At 34.8% G+C, this 25,448-nt stretch overlaps 9 non-coding genes across 9 annotated transcripts; all 9 read right to left on the bottom strand.

Annotated features, from left to right (window-relative positions):
- Positions 1 to 2,198: 2,198 nt before the first annotated feature.
- On the bottom strand, positions 2,199 to 2,272 carry Trnan-guu. Its single transcript has one exon. It is a non-coding gene; the product is annotated as a tRNA-Asn (tRNA).
- Positions 2,273 to 4,637: 2,365 nt separating this feature from the next.
- On the bottom strand, positions 4,638 to 4,711 carry Trnan-guu. Its single transcript has one exon. It is a non-coding gene; the product is annotated as a tRNA-Asn (tRNA).
- A 5,819-nt stretch (positions 4,712 to 10,530) lies between these two features.
- Positions 10,531 to 10,604, bottom strand: Trnan-guu. The gene has a single exon. It is a non-coding gene; the product is annotated as a tRNA-Asn (tRNA).
- A 410-nt stretch (positions 10,605 to 11,014) lies between these two features.
- On the bottom strand, positions 11,015 to 11,086 carry Trnal-aag. Its single transcript has one exon. It is a non-coding gene; the product is annotated as a tRNA-Leu (tRNA).
- A 4,710-nt stretch (positions 11,087 to 15,796) lies between these two features.
- Trnah-aug lies at positions 15,797 to 15,868 on the bottom strand. Its single transcript has one exon. It is a non-coding gene; the product is annotated as a tRNA-His (tRNA).
- A 157-nt stretch (positions 15,869 to 16,025) lies between these two features.
- Trnap-ugg lies at positions 16,026 to 16,097 on the bottom strand. The gene has a single exon. It is a non-coding gene; the product is annotated as a tRNA-Pro (tRNA).
- Positions 16,098 to 16,935: 838 nt separating this feature from the next.
- Trnap-ugg lies at positions 16,936 to 17,007 on the bottom strand. The gene has a single exon. It is a non-coding gene; the product is annotated as a tRNA-Pro (tRNA).
- Positions 17,008 to 17,093: 86 nt separating this feature from the next.
- Positions 17,094 to 17,165, bottom strand: Trnap-ugg. The gene has a single exon. It is a non-coding gene; the product is annotated as a tRNA-Pro (tRNA).
- Positions 17,166 to 17,975: 810 nt separating this feature from the next.
- Trnan-guu lies at positions 17,976 to 18,049 on the bottom strand. Its single transcript has one exon. It is a non-coding gene; the product is annotated as a tRNA-Asn (tRNA).
- Between the last annotated feature and the right edge of the window lie 7,399 nt (positions 18,050 to 25,448).

Raw genomic sequence — 25,448 nt, 5'->3', positions numbered from 1 at the left:
TCATGGTGCACGGAAGTTATAGTGGGATTTTTGTTTGTGGAGAGTAGGTTGTTGCAACGTAAATTGTATAAATATAAGTCTGCAGGCTTATATCGGGACGCCATATCGGATGTACGTTTTTGTTATGTGTATTTGAGATTATTATTGTTTAAAGCTGGGCCCAGTTGTCCACGAGCAAGGACCACTAAGATGTCCGAATCGATGGACGCGTACGGTTTCAATCGGGGAAACCGCCCTCAATCAAACCCGCAGCCGTTGAATATATGTGACAATTATTGTATGAAATTATAGGATTATTTGCGAAGGTACCTTCAGTGAGACTGGAATGGCGCCATAGGTCGCACGTCGCCATTTCCCCGCGAAGGGGACAACCTTTGAGGGCCCTTGTGCCGAGCTGGGGAACTCTGGGTGTGTCCCGCTTACACAGGTGATTGTAAGTGCCATTGTTTTTGGGTGGGCATAAGCGGTCGGTCTAGTGTTATTATGGTTGGGGCGCTGCGGGGGGAGCAAGAAGGATAACTAGATCTTAGCCCCCATCTGTGGTCTTGTGTTTGGGGGGCAATCACACCAGTAGAGGCTGAATTACTGTAAATGTCGCGCTCGTTAGTCATCTAGTGATTTAAGTAATCGAGTTTAGCTTAAAGCAAATGTAATTTTTTTTTTCTTATTGTTTATCGTCACATTAGTTACTTGTTTATGTTTTTCACGCATTACTTTATATTGTCCATATCATCGGGCTCATCGATTCTGGCGAACTAACTTAGATTTCGGGTTACGTATATTTCATAATAACTAATACTACAACCAAGATAATAGGTAACAGCACACACACATAGGTTAGGTTTGTTTTCAAGATAGCGTGTTCCGAAAAAAAAATTGTACAAGAAAACGTTCTCTTTTTAGTAACATCTTAATCTTTCCACGTGTAATTTTTTTTTGTATTGTAGCATTATATATAAATTGTAGTTTTTCTTTCGTCTAATTTAAATAAAATCGCGACTTGAAGTTCATATAAGTACAGTTTTTTTTTTCTCAAACACGAGCTATTGGAAAACAAAATTAATTAAGTTTAGTTGAAAGTCAAATTGACCCATATATATATATATCTAGTTTTGATATTTGTCTTACAGATTATGGTTGTCGATTTATATATGTTTTTATTGAATACTTGTGATGTTTATTATTGATTTCTTTTTGTTTGTTGTTCATCAACCTTCTTTGTTAACAAATGGGGGAATAGCTAGTTAGGAACCCAAGACGTCATATATCTGGCCGAAAGCACAATTACTGAAGGCACACACCCACAACTACAGTCTACGCTCAAATTCATATTAAGTAAACCAGGCTCTGGACGTACGGCCAACAATTATGGATACCGCTACGGGGACCTCATACATCGTTGAGAAGTAGCAACAATTTTTAGAGCCGAGGGCGGCTCTGGTGTGACAGGGGGGCGTGTGACGATAATCATAATTATCGTCGTACTGATAATTATTCTCGCCTGATGGTCGTCAACCCCCAGGGTACACCATCCCTACCACTACCCCTAACTATCCATTGGTTCTTGGGGTCCATCAGAGAGACGCTCCGGAGATCCTGGCAATTAAGAAGTTAGAGCCAACGAAGACGTATCCCATAGGCGAACGCCTTGGGATACGTTAGTGTTAGTTGTGTGTGTGTTGTGCAACAAGACAGGTCCAGCTTAAAGGTCAGATAATGTAGATTATAAGCTGTAGCTATTCTCCCCTCATATCTCCATATAAGTATATATACCATGATATAAGAATAAGTGGTATTAGTTAGGGAACATGACCGTATGCAAGTACGGTCATGTTCCACAAATACATGCGGAATGTATTATTAATTATTTTAATAGATTTAGTTATAAAAGTAATCTTGGTTTCATTCGTATAGTAGCTACTAACCCCCACAGGTAATTACAGGTACTTTAGCGGGCGATTGGAGTGTTGAAGTAACCTCCTTCGTAATGGGGTTGCAAGGCTAGAATATAATATTTGGCAGCCATTGCATACCCCAAGAAGGGGGCTTCAACCCCAATTGTTACAATATATATATATATTAGTCTTAATTTTTGTAGATGTGAAATTCTGTAAATAATGGCCAATGTACAAGCTTACAAAGCCAATAAAAAATAAATAAAAAAAAAATATTCCAGAGTATAAATAATAACAACTTTACGCCCCCGGGTGGGCTCGAACCACCAACCTTTCGGTTAACAGCCGAACGCGCTAGCCAATTGCGCCACGGAGGCTCTTATCGCTTCTTGATATAAGTAGGAGTAAATTATATATAGCATAAACAATAATTATAATTATTGTTTGCTCCCCGGATGAGACGTCGATGGCGCATTCCAACTTGTCCGATCTGCGGTTTGCTCTCCTCCCGTAGGCTGACTTTTCCTCAATCCGGCATGTCATCTGCATAGGCGTCGACCCCCAGCGCCCTAAGCCACAATTCGGGTCACGATGTTCCAATAATGTAGTCGTACACGCGTTTCATTTTTTCTTGCATTGTCGAAATTATTTACTTCACAACAGTTTTTCACAGAAAGTAAGATCACATTAGTAGTTTTAACGTTTTTGTCCAAAAAGTGTTATAACCAACCAAAAAAAACGCCACTTCACTTATCCACTGTCTATTAAAACTTCGACCTAGGCTTATTGCTTTTATTATTGCTTATATATAGCCTATATTCAAATACAATAGCAAAATCGATTATAATTAATTAAACCTATCAAATTTAGTGAACAAAAGATTTATCAAGTATTAAAATTATCAGACATAATAAAGTAAATAACATAAAAACACTCATAAAATGATCACAATTATTCATATAAAACTAAAAAACATAACACTATATCCTAATATTCTTATATCAACGGCTTTTTAATCGATTCTAACAATGGCAACATTAACAAAATGTAAAGACAATGACATTATAACTACAACAAATATACATTCAACATAAACTTGACTTGTGTAAAACATAAACGCATTTGTTTCTTAATCAACCTAAACCTATTCACTTACTTATTACCAACAATGTTTACTTAACAATGTAAAAACAGAAAACACACAACAAAAGAAAAGCATTGCTAGAGTAAGACTAAGAGCGAGAATTGAACACAAGTAATTAAAATACTCTACATATTATTTTAAAATTCGGGAATTGCTGACTGTTTTGAATTCGGCGGTCCCAACTCTATTAAACGCAAACATAAACCTGATTTTACTTTTATCTTAGTCTAACTATTCCTATCACTATTATATCGTGTACAGCAAGTGCGCTTCTCAATATAAAAACAAGAAGTGAGTCGTCGGAATGCTTGTTTCCCTGATGTTCCTAGGCTCCAAACGGTGCTAGATGTCCATAGCACCTTGCCTATCCAATAAAAGACCTGAAGCAGCATCGCGCCCGCTTATAATTTCAGAAGGAAATTACCATCAGCAATAAAAACCAAACAACACACAACGTCGCGCGACGCTTATTGATGGCGGAAGTTTTTGAGCAGGCATCGGGAGCGGATATCTGCTCAAAAACCTCACATTAGCGGCAGTACAATGTGGTAAAAAGTACCGGCTCTAGCGTGAAATCCACAAAACTTCACTAAAATATATATATCACTAGCTGACCCGGCAAACGTTGTTTTGCTAAGATAGGTATTTCTAAGCAACTTCTACAGAATAAAAAAAAGAATACTTTATTTTAAGAGTGTAAGGATGTATAGTTTGAATGGTACCGACAATGAGGTATTATAAACACAATAAACTTCAAAGTCTACTTGTATAATAATAAATTATATAATTCAAAATAACAATATTCGTTTGACCATATTTTGTTAATACAATCAAACTGGAAGTTTTATACACTTTCTATAAAAATATGGAACAATTCAATCCCAGTCTTTTTTAATCTTTAGCCGTGGTCAATGTTCAGTTGGTCATTTGTGCCCCACACAGATGTAAGTTTTTAAAGTGTTGAATCTCACTCAAAATTAACATTACATTTTATAAAACAATTAAATAGTTAAAATTTATATTAAGGCCTCGTGAACTAAATCACAGTGCTCACAACCCAAAAAACTAACAACAAAAGGAAATACTTTTGTTATGGATTTTCAAAGATTACCGTTTATCTCCTGATAGCAAAGTCATAAGAATCAAGGTTATAACTGGTTATACATCTTTTCCCCTCTACTTTCAAATATTGTTGTTGAACAATGCTAAACTTTACTGGTTTTTAAGATATTGGTGGTGAATCTTATTAACCCGATATCTTCATATATTACTATCCATTCTTCGATAAATTCATAGAAAATTTTTCCAGTTTATTCTTCAAAATTAGTGGAAAATAACCATTAGTGAATTATATTTTACATTGCATTATCCAATGATTGTTGAAGTTCTTCATCTTTTTCAATTTGTAGAGTGATTCAATGAAACATGAACGATACCTGACTATGTCTAAAATGCATAGATGGTTTATAATACAAAAAGGCGGAAGGGAGATGTTTGAATTTATCATATTTAATATGATGAATAATATAATCATCAAATACTATTGGGTATAAACAATGTGCATTGAATATTTCAGAGTATAACCAGTAACTACTTCACGCCCCCGGCTGGGCTCGAACCACCAACCTTTCGGTTAACAGCCGAACGCGCTAGCCAATTGCGCCACGGAGGCTCTTATGGCGCTGTTGATAATAGTAGGAGTAAATTATATATAGCATAAACAATAATTATAATTATTGAACAATAATGGGTATGAATAACAATTATTGTACGCCCCCGAGTGGGTTCAATCCACCAATCTTTCGGTTAAACTTTAAATATTACTAATGAAAAGGCGTTTGTTCGTTACTTAATTACCTAATCTATATTTACACAGAACGATTACTTATTCTAACACATTTCCTATTCTAAACATGCAACTTATTCTAGACTTAGCTTTAACCACGGCGCAACCAGTGTCCAACACCTATCCATACATCGGGCCCGATTCACATTATTCACTTAACCATCACATTTGCGTATTTTCACTAAGTCTACATTCTGTTTGAGGACACTCTCCGAACGCTGTCTCCCCATGACGTTCTCTAAGCTCACATTAAATGCATTTTACTAACACCTTCGTGCGCCGGACCGCACGTTTGCCGACACTGAGGCCACGCCGGCAACTCTCATCAAGCCTACGACTACTTCTAGACTGTTCACGCATACAACCATCCTCAGCCTGCGGACACATTCCTCATCAGAGACATGGCGTTTTTATGCATATAGGGAGAGGGGTAGTTGTGTGTTATTTTATAACTGTGTGTGGGTGCTACCCCACACATTCGTAACAATACGTGCTCGAATTTAAAGAAAAGTCCGGGCTCGTTCGGGATTTGAACTCGGAACCTCCGGCACCCTAAGCGGAAAACACACTCCTAGACCAACGAGCCACGCGGTATACTCAATAAACACATTTTACATATGATTTGCCACTACGTTTATTATCTAAGCCAAAATCATACCCCTAGACCAACGAGCCACGGGTTCTAACCAGTGCGTGTTTGTGTTGGGTCCAATGTACAACATTGTAGTAAATAATAGGCACTCGAATTTAAAGTAATGTCAGGGTTCGTCCGGGATTTGAACCCGGGACCTCCCGCACCCAAAGCGGGAATCATACCCCTAACCAACGAGCCACGGGTTGTACCCACTGCGTATTTGTGTTGCATCCAATGTACAACATGCCACGGGTTCTACTCAATAAACAAATTTTACACATGATTTGCCACTTACGTTTAATATCTAAGCCGAAATCATAACCCTAGACCAACAAACCACGGGTTTTATCCAGTGCATGTTTGTGTTGGAACCAATGTACAACATTGTTTCCAACATCCAATATACAATACTGTAGTAAATAATATGTGCTCGAATTTAAAGAAATGTCCGGGCTCGTGTAAACTACATATATGATGAATAATATAATCATCAAATACTATTGGGTATAAACAATATGCATTGAATATTCCAGAGTATAAATAATAACTACTTTACGCCCCCGGGTGGGATCGAACCCTTAGACCAACGAGCCACGCGATATACTCAATAAACACATTTTACATATGATTCACCACTTACAATTATTATCTAAGCCAAAATCACACCCCTAGACCAACGAGCCACGGGTTCTATCCAGTGCGTGTTTGTGTTGCATCCAATGTACAACATTGTAGTACATAATATGTTCTCGATCCAATGTACATTATTGTAGTAAATAATATGTGCTCGAGTTTAAAGAAATGTCCGGGCTCGTCCAGGATTTGAACCCGGGACCTCCCCTACCCAAAGCGGGAATTATACCTCTAGACCAACAAACCACATGTTCTACCCAGTGCGTGTTTGTGTTGCATCTAATGTACAACATTGTAGTAAATAATATGTGCTCGAATTTAAAGAACCTCCCGCACCCTAAGCGGAAATCATACCCCTAAACCAACTTTTGGATTTGCCACTTACGTTTAATATCTAAGCCGAAATCATAACCCTAGACCAACAAGCCACGGGTTTCATCCAGTGCATGTTTGTATTGGAACCAATGTACAACATTATTGTAAATAATATGTTCTTGATCCAATATACAATACTGTAGTAAATAATATGTGCTCGAATTTAAAGAAATGTCCGTACTCGTGCAAATTATATATATATTAGTGATGTGCCAAGTCGAATCAAGTGATTTGAATCATTCGAATCAAGCCTTTAACGACTTGATTCGAATCAGATTTTACTTGATTCGAATCAACTCGCATCAAGCTGCGAAATATTCACTGTGATAAAACATGTATGAACACAAATTTTCATAAGTATAAAAAAATGTTTTAATTTAATTCAATATTACAATAATATAAATAATAATAATAATAAATACAAAAAATAATAATAATAAATATAAAAAATAAATCTTGAATTAAATCATGCGAGTCACCCGGCTTTAATACGCTTAAATGTAACACCCGACTCCAATTTATATGACTTTAACCGCATTCATTGTCTAACAATACCATCCGAGTTCCTATGACTCAAACCGACTTCAAGTCGATATGAATTCATCCGAGTTCCTATGACTCAAACCGACTTATTCCGACTTCAAGTCGATATGAATTCATCCGAGTTCCTATGACTCAAACCGACTTATTCCGACTTCAAGTCGATATGAATTTATCCGAGTTCCTATGACTCAAACCGACTTATTCCGACTTCAAGTCGTTATGAATTCATCCGAGTTCATATGACTCAAACTGAATCATTCCGACTTGAGTTCGAAACATGTGTCCCTGTTTTAGCGTATCGACTTATCGAGATGCAGTGCGTATGGGTCTTGAGTGTTTGTTTATTTTTGACTAAGCGCTGAGAGCATATTTGTTTATGAAATATCAAAAACTCATTTAGATAATAAATACGCGATTTAGATTTTAATTATTATCAAAATAAACTACACAACGAATTTTATACACATACAAAATTATCATATTTTAATTATGCAAGTAATGGCAAATTCACACAAATGAAATAATATCAATCTTTACAGTAGTGGATTGAATTTTAAGTCATTCGTAAGACGTTAGATTCAGCCCCCTGTTTAGATTAAATCTAAACAATCAATAATATACACATGGATTCGTTCAACGTAAGATTAAGAATATTGTTTTATATGCTTTAGTGATAGAGAAGTGTTTGATTATATTTTACTGTATATTCACTTGAAATATTAGTTATATTTGTAGCTAGTTTATTATTATTATTATTATATATATATATATATATATATATATATATATATACTATATATATAAAGAGGATCGCCTTATGTGCTACCACTTATAACTCACGAACGGCTGAACCGATTTAGATGAAAATTGGCAGGGAGGTAGTTTAGAGCCAGGAGAAGGACATAGGATACTTTTTATCCCTTTATTCATTCTAATTTAAAATTAATTATTTATAAACTATCCATGTAGTTTATTCAATCTATGATACTATCAATGATTTCATCCATGACATTTACATTCGATTGTCAACTGTCATTCGGTGTTTCTGTTTTGATACAAATATATTAATATGCATTTCCTAATGACCATTATTTGAAAATTATTACGTGAATAATATAAATATTTTAATCGCCACGGAAAATTAATACAAAGTGGCAAATAAATTAATTCTTAATAATACCAAGCGATGCTAGATGGACGATGGGGAAATTTATTTCTTGAAAATGGAAATGTAATTATTTATATAATTAGGTATTTATGTATATTTGTTTATACGTATTTAAATAGAGTATTTGAGGTGTTTATATTATATATCAGCAATAAGTATAATCATCAACAAATTAATAACAAAAATATTCTGAAATATAGTTTCTTGACATAACCTCAAAATTTGTAATAAAAATGTAAATAGTTATACATTAATTGTTGTTAATTTGTAATTTCTTTATACATATCTTATAAAATGTTTCAGGTGTTTACAACTAATTGGCATATATATATTATCAGCAAATGTGCTTTGATTCGACAATAAAAAGGTCTAATTGAAGTAATCGACTACCTTAAATTAACTATAGTGATAGAATATTAGTTTTTGGTTCTCATATATTATAACCCAGCTATAAACCTCACGGAGCCCCAGACCTTTCCAGCGAATGCAAAATTGTCGAATTCGGTTTGTGCATTCTGGAGATATATCGTCAGAACTTATAACTCAAGAAGGCTGAACCGATTTAACTGAAAATTGGCTTTGGTAAAGTTGGTGAAAGTTGGTTCAGAGCCAGGAGAAGGACATAGGATACCTTTTATCCTGTTCGACTTGGAATAACAATAAGCAAATGACAGCTATGTAATCACGCATGGATGACAATTCAATATTTGTAAGGAATTAATAATAAAATTATTTATTTTAAATAAATAATTAACAATTATAATATAATGATAGTGCCATTGCCCATTCGTATAAACAGTGAAGCGAACTATGTATAACTCAGTATGGTTGACAAATCATATTTTTCTCAAACACAATGCTCTGAAAGAACTTATTTGTATAATTATGTACTCATTGGTATTTATAAAACCTTTTCTAGATTATTCAGATTTAGAACCTAAATTTGGAATCGATCAAAGGAACATTTTGTCGAATAGCTTATTTCCAGTTATAATTTTCTGAATTTATTCAAGAATGGATAGTAATATATGAAGATCCACGACCGAAGTGTCAAAAACCAGTAAAGCTAAGCATTGTTTAACAGCAGTATTTGAATGTAAAGGGAAAAATATGTATAATCAGCTATAACCTTGATTCTTATGACTTTGGTATTGGGAGATAAATGGTAATCTTTGAAAATCCATAGTAAAAGTATTTTCTTCCATTGGTAGTTTTCTAGCAATTAGTTGAAAATGTAATTATTTTGTAAAATACCTTTGAAATTAAAATATGACATTAGACCTGCTTGCCATCTGGCCGTTCCAAGTTACCCCGTTATAGGGTAAAAAGGTCTAGATAATTTTTTTTTTAAAGACAGCAAAAAAGCACGTTTTTACAATGATGAAGTAGCTGGTAGTTTTACTGAACGTAGTCAGATAATTGTTCATTTGAAATGTGTCATTTGTTGTGATGTAATTGGTTTGATTTTCATAATAAAATTTATATTTGCTTAAAGTCAAATTGGACCTTTGTGCCTTGCCCTGTTCTACATATATACTTTTTATTAAATTTACTTTTATTCATCGAATATTACTAGAAACTTTTCAAAAAGCAGGTCAAAAAAGAGATACCTAAATCATTTTGTATCTCTCCTCGCAGAAATTTGAGAAATTTGTATAAGCTCAATAGTATTATTTACAATTATACACAAAATCCAGAATCCAAAAAAATTTCAAAAAATTTGAAACGCATTCATTAATCGATTAAATGGAATTTGTAATGACTATATAAGTCGAAAGACCAACAAAGACTTGGATTGAATTATGCCATGTTTTCTATAGAAACTTTCAGTTTGGTTGTATTAATAAAATATATACAAACTAATGGGGTTTATTGTTTCTATAATACCTCATTGTATATAGCAATTCAAACAACACATCCTTACACAAAAAGTATTAATTTTTTAGATACTCTAGAAATTGTTTATAAAATAACTTACTTAGCAAAACAACGTTTGCCGGGTCAGCTAGTATATATATATATATAATATAAATGTATTCATCGTTGCACTTTTTGGAATTAATTGCTTACTAAATTAACTATTTCACTTATAACATTATTAAAATGATATTATTTCTTCTCTTAAATTATAATTGTTCATATATGAACTTGATTCGAATTGATTCACTCGAGTCAGGAAATTTTCGAGTCGGCACATTACTAATATATATGATGAATAATATAATCATCAAATACTATTGGGTATGAACAATGTGCATTGAATATTTCAGAGTAAAACCAGTAACTACTTTACGCCCCCGGGTGGGCTCGAACCACCAACCTTTCGGTTAACAGCCGAACGCGCTAGCCAATTGCGCCACGGAGGCTCTTATCGCGCTGTTGATAATTATTGAACAATAATGGGTACGAATAACAATTATTTTACGCCCCCGAGTGGGTTCAATCCACCAACCTTTCTTTTAAACTTTAAATATTGCTAATGAAAAGGCGTGTGTTCGTTACTTAATTAACTAACCTATATTTACATTTAATAATCACTTATCTTAAAACATTGCTTATTCTAACATGGAACTTATATCTACACTAATCTGTAACCCACGTTGCATCCAATGTACAACATTGTAGTAAATAATATGTGCTCGAATTTAAAGAAAAGTTCCGGCTCGTCCGGGTTTGATCCAGTGCGTGTTTGTGTTGGATCCAATCTACAACATTGTAGTAAATATTACTACAATTTTGTAGTAAATGATATGTACTCGAATTTAAAGAAATGTCCGGGCTCGTCCGGGATTTGAACCTGGGACATCCTGCACCTTAAGCAGAAATCATACCCCTAGACCAACGAGCCACGGGTTGTACCCATTGCGTATTTGTGTTGCATCCAATGTACAACATGCCACGGGTTCTACTCAATAAACACATTTTACACATGATTTGCCACTTACGTTTAATATCTAAGCCGAAATCATAACATTAGACCAACAAGCCACGGGTTTTATCCAGTGAGTGTTTGTGTTGGAACCAATGTACAACACTGTTGTAAATAATATGTTCTCGATCCAATATACAATACTGTAGTAAATAATATGTGCTCGAATTTAAAGAAATGTCCGGGCTCGTGTAAACTACATATATGATGAATAATATAATCATCAAATACTATTGGGTATAAACAATATGCATTGAATATTCCAGAGTATAAATAACAACTACTTTACGCCCCCGGGTGGGCTAGAACCACCAACCTTTCTGTTAACAGCCGAACGCGCTAGCCAATTGCGCCACGGAGGCTCTTGTTGCGCTGTTGATAATAATAGGAATAAATTATATATAGCACAAACAATAATTATAACAGGCCCTTGTCATAATACTGATAATACTAGGGATAAACTATATCTATGATAAACAATAAAATCATGAAATTCTATTAGATATAAACAATTTTCATTGAATATTATAGGGTATAAATAATAAATATTTTTCCTCGTAGACCCTTGTCGTAATGCTGATAATAGTAGGGGTAAACTATATGTATGTCATGGACCCCTTTTCATTTGTCATGAATATCCTTTTATTTATTTACTATACTCCTTTAGTCATGCTCTAATTTATTATAATTGTGTACATTCGCGGTCTTTCTACAACCTTACCGTGACGTCGCAATCCTGTAAGAGACTAGTTACTTCAAATATTACTAATGAAAAGGCGTTTGTTCGTTACTTAATTAACTAACCTATATTTACATTTAATAATCACTTATCCTAAAACATTGCTTATTCTAACATGCGATTTATATCTACACTAATCTGTAACCGACGGCGCAACCAGTGTCCAATACCTGTCCATACATCGGGCCCTATTCACTTCACACACAAATAGTTAACATTTACTTCACTCCTATAAACTATACAAACTATACAAAGTCTACTTTCGGTTTGGGGGATAGCTTCCGAAACGCTGTCTTCACATGACGTCCACTAGGCTTACATTAAAAACATTTTATTAACCCTTTCGTGCGCTGGACCGCACGTTTGCCGACCTTGAGGCCATGCAGGCAACGCACACCCTCACGTATAAGGTAACACGTATGATAAAATACGTGAACAGATCAGTATGATTTTTTTTTATTGTACTCATTTTGAATTCAACTTTCAGTTAATTGCAAAAAAAATTATTGTTTTTGCAATTTTTTAGCAATAAAAGCAGTCTATTGTTAACATAGGATTTACATACCCTTTACCCGACTCGAATCGATTGAAATAAACAACATAATTTTCTTTTACTCTCTACTACAAAATCTCTTTATTTGATGTTAGAGGCACAGTTAGATCCAAAGATATTAAATATTTTGAGCGCTAGTCGCGCAGAACGGAACGTCTTGAAATACGCAGCGCGCGACGTAATGAAACATGTGAGAACTTGTGGTGCTGCATGCCGTATGAATTCTGTATGTTATGCGATTAGATATTGACTAAAATGCAGTTCAAGCACTAGCAAGTACAATGACTAAAAGCCAATTCAACCTCTACCAAAAACTAACCAAAGATTGCATAAATAACTCTTTTGCGCGCTGTCATTCAAATAATCAACACTAAATTTGTAAATAAGATAATAAAAATTTCTTGCAATGTCAAAATTTGACAAAATAAGAGTAGATCGATGTTTGAATCCATTCAACTTGTGTCGTCATAGGAAAGTAAAAAACCTTCGGCCAGTTTCAAAAAAACATTTAGAAGTTTTAAATTTACCAATTACAAAAAGGACACTTCAGCAAAAAATCTGTAATACTTGCCGCCTGAAATTTGCTGAATTAACAAAGAACAACGTAAAAAAGGTAAATTTTAATGATTTTAATAGTGAAAGTATAAATAAAAAAGTTAAAGAAGGTAACAGCACATCAAATAAATTTCGATTTAGATGAAGAAAATAAGTCTTCTGAATCGGAGGCATTGTTGGAAACTGATGGCAATGATATCAAACGTATTCCGCTAGTCCCGATTTACCGTTTGAAGAAGACGAGGCAGTGGTATCTGCAGCAATTGATTTTCTAACCAGCTGGAATAACCTTTTCTCCTGGTCTCTCGTTGAAAAATTCTTGATTCTTATTCTTGATTTTCTGGTTTCTCCTTGATACGATCCATGGAAATTTTACTTCGGGTCTTGATTTATTTTTTTTTACTTGGGGTCTTGATTTTTTTTACTTTGGGTCTGATTCATTTTATTACTTCGGGTCTTGATTTATATTTTACTCGGGTCTTGATTATATTTTACTTCGGGTCTTGAATTATTATACTTCGGGTCTTGAATTATTTTATACTTCGGTCTTGAATTATTTTTATACTTTGGGTCTTGAATTATTTATACTTTGGGTCTTGAATTATTTTATACTTCGGGTCTTGAATATTTTATACTTCGGGTCTTGAATTATTTATACTTCGGGTCTTGAATTATTTTATTACTTCGGGTCTTGAATTATTCAATATTTGAGTCTTCGGTTTCTGATCATCAACTACGTCCACTTTTGGCAAGGCTATCCTCGGAGGCAAAGTTTTCCACGATGTACTGCCTAGTTTGAAGTAGCACCCTTATATTTTTTTGTCACTCTTGGCAGTTATTTTTCAAACGCCGTTTTTCAAGCTCACAAAAAAAATTTTGAATGTTACTTCATCAGTCAACACTGCTGTCACCAAATAATATGGTGGCACCGCGTTGATGAACAGAAAGAGATGTTGGCGCCGCTGAAAATCCTGAAACTTACTTGCTGAAACTTACTTGAGATTGATAAATGAAAAGACTATTCAAAAACTTCACTTTATTTCACTTTAAGTACAAGGAACTCGGAGGTATTGGAAGAGAAGTGTTTGCCCGGCGACCGACCAGATTAAGACGATTTATTCATAATATATTAAACTAAAATCCTTTGAAACGTAGTGGGGATTTGTCTCGAATGTTCTAAACAACGAAAAGGACAAAGTAATGAATTTAGCTGATTAAACAAAATGTTTATTCATGCGAACTGGTGAGAATTGTTAACTAGGCGGAATGTCGATAATAGGATCTTGCTGAGATTTGTCGATGTAGATTTATGATTTCGTGAGAGAATGGTAATGTCAGATACTACGCAGTAGTCTGATAAAAGTTTAATAAACCGTTATATACAGCTAAAGCTCAGGGGTTCTAAGATTTCAGTCTGGACTTGTTAGAATCTAATATTATGACAGTGGTTAGCAAAATAATATCAGGGGTGTACAACAATATATATAATGATGAATAATATAATATTCAATATTATTGAGTATAAACAATAGCATTGAATATTCCAGAGTATAAACGTAACTACTTTACGCTCCGGGTGGGCTCGAACCACCAACCTTTCGGTTAACAGCCGAACGCGCTAGCCAATTGCGCCACGGAGGTTCTTATCGCGCTGTTGATAATAGTAGGAGTAAATTATATCTAGCATAAACAATACTTATAATTATTTAACAATAATGGGTATGAATAACAACAAGAAAACATTGTTGTAAATAATATGTTCTCGATCCAATATACAATACTGTAGTAAATAATATGTGCTCGAATTTAAAGAAATGTCCGGGCGCGTGTAAAATACATATATGATGAATAATCATCATCAAATACTATTGGGTATAAAGAATATGCATTGAATATTCCAGAGTATAAATAATAACTACTTTACGCCCCCGGGTGGTCTCGAACCACCAACCTTTCGGTTAACAGCCGAACGCGCTAGCCACGGAGGCTCTTATCGCTTCTTGATAATAGTAGGAGTAAATTATATATAGCATAAACAATAATTATAATTATTGAACAATAATGGGTATAAACAACAATTATTCTTATACCCAATAAACTAAACTAATCTGTAACCCACGGCGCAACCAGTGCCCAATACCTGCATGTTTGTGTTGGAACCAATGTACAACATTGTTGTAAATAATATGTTCTCGATCCAATATACAATACTGTAGTAAATAATATGTGCTCGAATTAAAGAAATGTCCGGGCACGAGAAATAATAAACTACATATATGATGAATAATATAATCATCAAATACTATTGGGTATAAACAATATGCATTAAATATTCCAGAGTATAAATAATAACTACTTTACGCCTTCGGGAGGGCTCGAACCACCAACCTTTCGGTTAACAGCAGAACGCGCTAGCCAATTGCGCCACGGAGGCTTTTATCGCTTCTTGATAATAGTAAGAGTAAATTATATATAGCATGAACAATAATTATAATTATTGAACAATGAAATAATGGGTATAAACAACAATTATTCTTATACCTAATAAACTACACTAATCTGTAACCTACGCGGTATACTCAATAAACACATTTTACACATGATTTGCCACTTACGTTTATTATCTAAGCCCAAATCATACCCCTAGACCAACGAGCCACGGGTTCTATCCAGTGCGTGTTTGTGTTGCATCCAATGTACAACGTTGTAGTAAATAATATATTTTCGATCCAATATACATTATTGTAGTCAATAATATGTGCTCGAATTTATAGAAATGTCCGGGCTCGTCCGGGATTTGAACCCGGGACCTCCGGCACCATAAGCGGAAATCGTATCCCTAGACCAACGAGCCACGCGTTGTACTCAATAAACACATTTTAAATATTATTTGCCACTTACATTTATTATCTAAGCCAAAATCATACCCCTAGACCCCAGTGTGTGTTTGTGTTGGATCCAATGTACAACATTGTAGTAAATAATAGGCAGTCGAATTCAAAAAAATGCCAGGGCTCGTCCGGGATTTGAACCCTGGACCTCCCGCACCCAAAGCGGGAATCATACCCCTAGACCAACAAGCCACGGGTTTTACCCAGTGCATGTTTGTGTTGGAACCAATGTACAACATCGTTGTAAATAATATGTTCTCGATCCAATATACAATACTGTAGTAAATAATATGTGCTCGAATTTAAAGAAATGTACGGGCTCGTGTAAACTACATATATGATGGATAATATAATCATCAAATACTATTGGGTATAAACAATATGCATTGAATATTCCAGAGTACAAATAATAACTACTTCACGCTCCCGGGTGGGTTAGAACCACCAACCTTTCGGTTAACAGCCGAACGCGCTAGCCAATTGCGCCACGGAGGCTCTTATCGCTTCTTGATAATAGTAGGAGTAAATTAATTATAGCATGAACAATAATTATAATTATTGAACAATAATGAGTATAAACAACAATTATTCTTATACCCAATAAACTACACTAATCTGTAACCCACGGAGCAACCACTGCCCAATACCTGTCCATACATCGCGCTTGATTCACATCAGACACAAATAGTTAACATTTACTTCACTCCTATAAACTATACAAACTATACAAAGTCTACTTTCGGTTTGAGTGACAGCCTCTGAAACGCTGTACCCCAATGTAATAAATAATATGCGCTCGAATTGAAAGAAATGCCCGCGCTCTTCCAGGATTTGAACCCGGGTACTGAATTTGAACCCGGTATACTGAATAAACACATTTTACATATGATTTGCCACTTACGTTTATTATCTAAGCCAAAATCATACCCCTAGACAAACGAGCCACGGGTTCTATCCAGTGCGTGATTGTGTTGGATCCAATGTACAAGATTGTAGTAAATAATAGGCACTCGAATTTAAAGAAATGTCAGGGCTCGTCCGGGATTTGAACCCGGGACCTCCCGCACCCAAAGCGGGAATCATACCCCTAGACCAACCAGCCACGGGTCGTACCTACTGCGTTTTTGTGTTGGATCCAATGTACAACATTGTAGTAAATAATAGGCACTCGGATTTAAAGAAACGTCAGGGCTCGTCCGGGATTTGAACCCGGGACCTCCCGCACCCAAAGCTGGAATCATACCCCTAGACCAACGAGCCACGGGTTGTACGCACTGCGTATTTGTGTTGCATTCAACGTACAACATGCCACGGGTTCTATTCAATAAATATATTTTACACATGATTTGTCACTTACGTTTAATATCGAGCACAAAACAAATTCCTGCGGCAAATATTAAACGCTCCTCACTACACGCCAACATGGATTCTCCACAAAGACACGGGTATACCTACAATTCAAGAACATATATCAATGTTTGCCTGTAATTATAAGAATAGAATTGACGCACATCCAAACCAACTAGCATGCAACTTATACCAGGAAGGCCAGCCGACCAGGCTCAAAAGGAAAATACCTCGAGATTTATTATAGTTTATTTTTATATTTATATTTTTTTTCTCTATACTTGTCTTTAGTTTTTTCTTTTTTATATATTAACTATAGTAGATACACCACTGGGCGTATGTGCTAATTTGTAAACAACCAATTGTAAACACTTGTCAGCATTCTCTGCTAAATATAATTATTTTTATAGATTGCAGAATAAAAATAAAATAAAAAAAAAAAAAAAAAACGTTTAATATCTAAGCCGAAATCATAACCCTAGACCAACAAGCCACGGGTTTTATCCAGTGCATGTTTGTGTTGGAACCAATGTACAACATTGTTGTAAATAATATGTTCTCGATCCAATATACAATACTGTAGTAAATAATATGTGCTCGAATTTAGAGAAATATCCGGGCTCGTGCAAATTATATATATATGATGAATAATATAATCATCAAATATTATTGAGTATAAACAATATGCATTGAATATTCCAGAGTATAAACAGAACTACTTTACGCCTCCGGGTGGGCTCGAACCACCAACCTTTCGGTTAACAGCCGAACGCGCTAGCCAATTGCGCCACGGAGGCTCTTATCGCGCTGTTGATAATACTAGGAGTAAATTATATATAGCATAAACAATAATTATAATTATTGAACAATAATGGGTATGAATAACAACTATTTGCACAATGTTAGGAAACGAGTAACTTATTTTGTACTTTTCTGTACAATTTCACAGTGGTGTGGCCTTGATTCGATCAGTAGACCACACGGATGGCTGGTATTCGTGGACTGTATATGGAAACTAAAAACGTTCTTCTTCTATGATAATAACAAACTAAAAAATGACCTCACTTTGGTCAATAAAAGGAAACTCAACAAAACTTCTAAACTCGACTGACTCGGAAGGAAACTCGAAACTGAACCAAAGAAAGAAAGCAAGCTGTAAGCGTACTGATAACGCACTGGTGGTCGAATTGAATACGGAACTAGATAGCACCCGAACTGAAAATGCACTGGAAGCGAAGTGAACTGAAAATCAACTCAAATAGAAAGAATAGACTGACCACATGTCGGAAGTCTGAGGTCAAAGTTTTGGAAGGAAAGAGACAGGTAGTCTGAATTAGAAAGGAACAAATCGGGTGACATATTGTAACCCCGAGATGGCGACTATATTATTATTATCGACGCATGTAATAGTCAGTGGCGTCACCATTTCTTCCCCGGGCGAAAAAGGGTACCTTTTAATACTAGAAAATATAAATGGAAATATCAAAACCATTAGTTAAACTATGCAAGGAATAAAACACATGAGAGATGGTGAAGAAATAACATGTTGATTCTTAATTGAATCTAGGAAGTAAGTTAAGTTTTGATGGAATATCTAATGCTTCTATGTTCACCCATCATAATCAATATTAAGGATAAGTAATCTTGACAGAAAAGCAGTAACCTTGTTATTTGTTTGAACTATATTATAGTTGCTCAGTATCTTGCTGTAATAATGCTGCCAAATTTCATTCTCTGCTATAGCAAATGATTTTTAATATTCTCTATTAATGGATATCACTTCCATGAGACTTGCATATAGCACCACTGGAAATTATTTTAGGTTTGCATCATACATGCTTGTTTTTTCGGAACACATGAAAATTTGTCTTGGTGGAATTATCAATTGTCATATCTAAGATGCCTTTATGTCGAATAGGAATTAAAATTTCATTGACCTTGGATTTGTTGATAATGGTCAGTGCTGGATTTACAGTAGGGGCAGTCGGGGCTACTGCCCAGGGCGGCAGATTTTCTGGGGCGGCAAAATTTGGAAAGTGAGAAAAAAATGTTATACATTCCAATTAACTATTTTTTTTAATAACATTTTTTATTCCAAGAAATATAATTAACAAAACATAATACGATTGCAATGCAAAATTTGGGTTCAAATAGCCGATTATTAAAATTTATTATTTTGTTTTGCCTCCCTCTCCGAACGTAAATTATCAAATTGGTTAATAAGTTATTATCAAATTTGGCAATTTGGCTAATATAAAGTTTCGTAAACAAGCTGAAAGTTTAAGAAAAATGTGTTCTTCAGATCTCGTGCCCTCTTAGGACGACAAATTTGGGCACTTCCAAGCTTATAGCGCCGAAAAAAATTAAACCAGTGACGCATGGCATTGTTCCATTGGTTACTGCAAATTACTGGAACTTCTCGTACTGAAAAATACATTTTATAGAAGAATTTAAAATTATTAGAAGAATGGAAAAAATGCCCTTTAAAAAACTTTTTTTTTATATGTATATTGAAATTTTTTGAAAATTATAATTAAACTTTTTTCAAAGCAATCGCACTGCGTAGCTGTTTCACAGAGGAAATATCGAAACTCAACTACCATTTTTCAAAACAGTTGGACCTGCCTGTGCCAAAAATTAATCAGCACGTCTCCCCATCAATACAAATCCATATTTATTTTAATTATTCAAGTCGATTTCGAGAACACGGATCAACTGATTCGAATGATTCGATTCCTATTGATAAGGAAACGTGCTGATTGACAAAATGAAGAACTGCTTAAATTATGGGAGGCAGGTCGATGAGTTTCGGTGATACAATAAAAAAAAATTGAAAAAGAAACATTTGGCGGTAAAAGGTGATCATCTGACATATGCACATAAAATTATCAGGTATTTTATAGATATTTTAGTAATGAGTATGAATTTTGTTTACATTTCTATGGGTTCTGTAACCCATGGGTTCTGTTAGACTGCGACGCGACGCTTACGCGCATCTATATTTTGTCTTTACGCAGCTGAAGCAGTGCGATTGCTTTAAAAAAAGTTCAAAATTTCAAAATATTTCAAGATGTAAAAAAAAACTCAAGATTTTCAAAAAAAATCTTTTTTTTTAAATTTTAATTTTTGGTACGGGAATAATATATAAAAACAATTTAAGTAAAATTTCAGGGATGGGGGGGCGGCATTTTTATCAGTGCCCCAGGGCGCCAAATTTCTAAATCCGGCCCTGATAATGGTGGTAGTTTATTTTGAGTAACCAGCATGGTTTAAAACAACCCGTTCGTCTTTGGAAAGTGTCCAATATGGGGCCGTATTCATTTCCAAATTAAAGGCATTTTTACAATAACAGCAATATTATGATGATTCATAGCGTTCGATTTTCTTGAATGTACAGATTTTGAATATTATCAAAAGTTGTGAGAACAACTGAGCAAATAACATTCTGCTCTTGAGTGTGATTGAGTTGTCATGCGATTCCTCTGAATAGAAGCAAGTTACTGATAAAGTTACCACATATAATGGTAAAAGGTAAAAGGAAGGAATTAATGAAAGGTAACAAATAAAAGCATTAGACCATTTTTTTTTTTATATCGTTTGCAAATATGAAAAAACATATTTCTTCACCATAAATTACTGTGTAGGTAGGGGGCAGAGCTTTACTACAGGGCGTTTCAATAACGTAGCCCTGGTTCTTACTAAAGCTGTGCGCACCTCTCCGTCTTTTCCAGGAAAAACGTCTTCAATAACCCCCATGGACCATTGAAGAGGAGGCAAATTTTCATTTTTGATTAGAACTAACATACCCTTTTTAGCCGGAGAGAGAAGGGGTGTTCCACTTTGACGTGATTGTAAATCACTTAAATATTCAGAATGCCATCTCTTCCAGTAAGATTGTATTATTTTATCAATTAATTGTTTTCGCGCGTCGGTAAATCTATTTGCAATATGTTTTTTGATGGAAGGATGTTTAAGGGAGTTAAAGTGAGGAAATGAGCTGGCGTAAGAGGTTGGGGATCACTTGGATCGGAACTCATCCAACATAATGGTCGAGAATTGAGAAGCGCCTCAATTTGGATTAACACGGTATTTAATTCTCGTAAGTAAGAATTTGTTCACCTATTACTCGATATAAATGCGCTTTTATAGATTTATGTTGGACTCCCACAAACCCCCGAAGTGGGGTGCGGCTGGCGGATTGAAAGACCAATTGATATTATGTTTGTGAAGTTCGGAGTTTAATGATGCACTAAATGTTTTTGAGTTAATAAGCTGAAATATATCTTTCAGTTCTGATTTGGCACCAACGAAATTTGTTCCGCGATCTGAATACAGACAAGAAACTGGACCTCTTCGTGAAATAAAGCCCTTAAAACAATTTAAAAACGTCGAAGTGGTTAAATCGGAGGCAAGCTCAATATGTATTGCCTTTGTGGAAAAACAAATAAATAAACAAATATATGCTTTTGAACTTTTTTACGCCCCTAAATTTTCCCATGGTTACGCGAAAGGGACCAGCATAGTCAGTACCAGTGTGCTGAAAAGGTTTTGCCTCCATAACACGAGGAGAAGGTAAATCAGCCATAATAGGAGTAAAAGATTTAGGATTACTCCTAAAGCACTTATTGCATTTATGAATACGTTGGCGTACAATACTGCGAATGGATAAAATCCAGTATCTTTGACGAAGAATGGAAGTGAGTAAATGTGGACCAGCATGTAAATGTTTCTCATGATAATAATCAATTATTAAATTTATCACGTGATCCTTTTTGGGTAAAAGCAAGGGAAATTTATGATCAAAATCCAGGTTAGCATGTGTTAAACGTCCACCAACTCTTAAGAACCCATTATGTAAAAATAGTCGTAAAGTCCGATACCTTTTAGGAAACTTGTTCATTTTCAAACAATCAATTTCTTCGAAAAAATAGATTTGTTGGATAAGTTTGATTATAGTTAATTCGGCTTTGTTGAAATCTGAAAAATATATTTCACTTCTAGATGGAATAATTTTGCAGAAACGTAAAATAAATACAAATATTCTGCATAGTCTGGCCCATGAAGATATAGTGGAAGTAAATTCGTATAGATCATTTTTACAGGAGTTTGCCACTAAGCAAGATGAAACTTTTTCTTCTGGAACATTTTGCATGGAATCTAACGTAGAACGTATGGGCCAATGACTTCTTTGAGAGTAAAGCCATGAGGGACCTGTGTACCAATTACTATTATTAAGCAATGTATTTGGTAATGAACCACGAGAAACACAATCGGCAATATTTGCCTCGGAAGGATATGATACACTTGGCACTTGGCAGAAGGAAGTAAATCATGAACTTTCGTTACTCTATTTGCGACAAAAGTTTTCCATCTATGAGCTGGTCCTGTAACCAATGAAGCACAATCATCAAGTCCGTAAAACCATATATTTCTTCGATACATAAAGAATGATGATTGGAAGATATGACAAAGGATAATAATTTTGCCATAAATGCGCCGCACACAACTCTAACCTAGCTAAAGTTTGAACTTTAATTGGAGTAATTTTTGATTTTGAAAGAAGAACGTAATATTTATTATCATGGCAAGGCTTGATATAAATCACAGCCCCATAAGCCTTTTCTGAACTATCCGCAAAACCGTAAAGAGAACAACGAATATAATTTTGGTACCTACAAATTGAGGAATGGAAAGATTAATTAATTCTGGAAGTTGATTATAAATACTAAGCCATGTTGCAACTAATGAGGAGAAGTAATGGCTCATCCCAATCCAATTTTAATAACCATAGTTCTTTCATGATCATTTTGAATTTGATGGTAATAGGCGTTATAAAACCTAAGGGATCCCAAATACGAGCAATGGTGGATAATATATGACGTTTTGTCCAATTTTGATAGAGAAGGTTGATATTAAATTTAAAACAATCTTGAATTGGATCCCATCTCAATCCCAATACTTAACGGAAGTATCAAACTCAGAGATTGTTTGTGAAAAATTAATTTGTGTTTTATGGTGTAATTCAAATTGTTTATACATTAGACGATCATTCGAAGCCCACTTCGCTAGTTCAAAACACGCGGATCGGAACAAACTCGACAATTGAACGTAAAGTTGTTTTGCGATTTCGACGGTGTCTGCACTAGTAACCACGTCGTCGATATAAATATCATTTTGAATTGTATCAGTGGCTAAGGGGTAATTTTGCTCTCATCTTTAGCTAGTTGTTTAATAGTGCGTAACGCATGAAAGGAGATGACGTAATACCAAACGTGACAGTGTTTAATTCATAAATGCCGAGGGGATCTTCCGGAGAAAATCTCCAAAGTATCCTTTGAAATCGTCTATCTTGATCACGAATTAATATATTTCTGTACATCTGTTTAATATCGGCCGTTAACGCAATTTCGCCGAAACGAAAGTTAAGAAGAATTGTGATAATGTTAGACTGTAGCTTTGGCCCGGAAAATAGGTTGGCATTCACGGAAGGAAATTCAGCATTCTTTGCTGATGCATCAAATACAATTCGTAACGGTGTGGATGAGCTGTCTTTAATCACGGCAAAAATGTGGAATATAATACCCTTCATTGGCTGCGGAATCATTTACATGGCCTAAAAATGACATGTGTTTTTGTTGTAAATAATCTTGAATTACTTCTGAATATTGTTTATGGAATTCAAAAGATTTCCGAAATTTTTTGTTCTAAAATACAATAACGCTTATGCGCGAGTTCATATGATTTCTGAAAATTTACATTAACGTTGTCACGAAATGGTAATGCGACCACGTAACGTCCATCGAAATTCCGTACTGTGGTGGACGTATAGAACTGTTCGCAATAATCGTTTTCCGACACAATCATGTCAGGTACATCTTCTAACTCAAAAAATGTTTTTATTTGTTTAGATAAGGAATCATGTTCAATCGTGCATAGATTTGTCGAACTTGAATCAGGCAATGCAACGTTTGGAAGAGATCCCATTATTACATAACCTGATTTTGTATCCAATGCGATAGGTGAATCGACGGTTTTTATGTGATTTGACATAATAATAGCATTAAATACATCACAACCCAAGATTCCATTAACAGTTTGAGGAATGAAAAATTTATTATCCGCCAGTTGTAAAGATAAAAATTTATTAATGGAATCGAATGGAATTTTAATGGTCGGTTGTGGTTTGACAATTCATGTATTACATAGGCACATACAGACATTTGAAAGGAACAATCATTCGACATAATAATAAAATTTGCCATGCCCGTATTTTTTGCGAAGAGTTACCTATAGAAATGACTTGAGCCTCGATCGGTGTTATCTCTAGTTGAGCGGATTTACAGAATGACTCAATCACATAGTTGCGATCGCTTGCGGTATCAATAATGACACGTAACGGACTAGTTTTTAATACCTGTTGCCAAAACATAAACAGTTGCGGTCGGCATAAGATTTATATGATGTGATAAATCTAATTCATTTACAACGCATAAAGTATTACTTGGATTGGAATCGGAAATTTTTTGCTTCGAATTTTTGGAATGAATATCTGTTGGAACTTGTTTTGTATTGTCAACACAATTATTTGAATGTAACAAAGTATGATGTTTGGTATTACAATACAGACATGTTTTCTTAGAATGACACGGACTGTTACGTTTATGACCCAGGCAATTCGAACAAAGATTCAGTCTCTTAATTGCCGACCATCTGTCATTGATATTTAATTCTAGAAATTGCGGGCATTTGAAAATATTATGACTTTTGTTGCATAAGTAACATTGAAGCGATTTGACATTGCTGGTTATCAACGAATGAGAAATGTGGGTTTTCGCAACCTTTTTGCGCAGATCATAAATATAACTTTGACCTTTTTGCACTTTATTTATGAATTGTAATAATTCTTTATAGGAAGGATATTCGCCCTGAAAATAATTTTCAAATTTTTCCTGTAAATTGGTATCTAATTTAGATAGAGCGATCGATGTTAGTAAAAAAATCATACAGTCTGGAAATATTTAATTGATTTAATGCTTGTACTGCAGTGTCAAATTTCTCGATAAAGTTATGCAACTGTGAGGAGTTTACAGTTTTAAAAGACATTAACTGTTTTGAAATAGTGAATGCCCAGATAGATAACGTTTATTTTCGTATTTGTTTATCAATGCTTCCCATAAAATTAAATAATTATTGGCG

Source organism: Ctenocephalides felis, unplaced genomic scaffold, assembly GCF_003426905.1.
Source record: "Ctenocephalides felis isolate EL2017-DRISC unplaced genomic scaffold, ASM342690v1 CF-g0.4_SCAFFOLD_01428, whole genome shotgun sequence".
In the NCBI taxonomy this organism is placed as follows: Eukaryota; Metazoa; Arthropoda; class Insecta; order Siphonaptera; family Pulicidae; genus Ctenocephalides; species Ctenocephalides felis.
The sequence above is the reverse complement of the archived record's forward strand: the minus strand, read 5'-3'. Positions and strand labels throughout refer to the sequence as shown.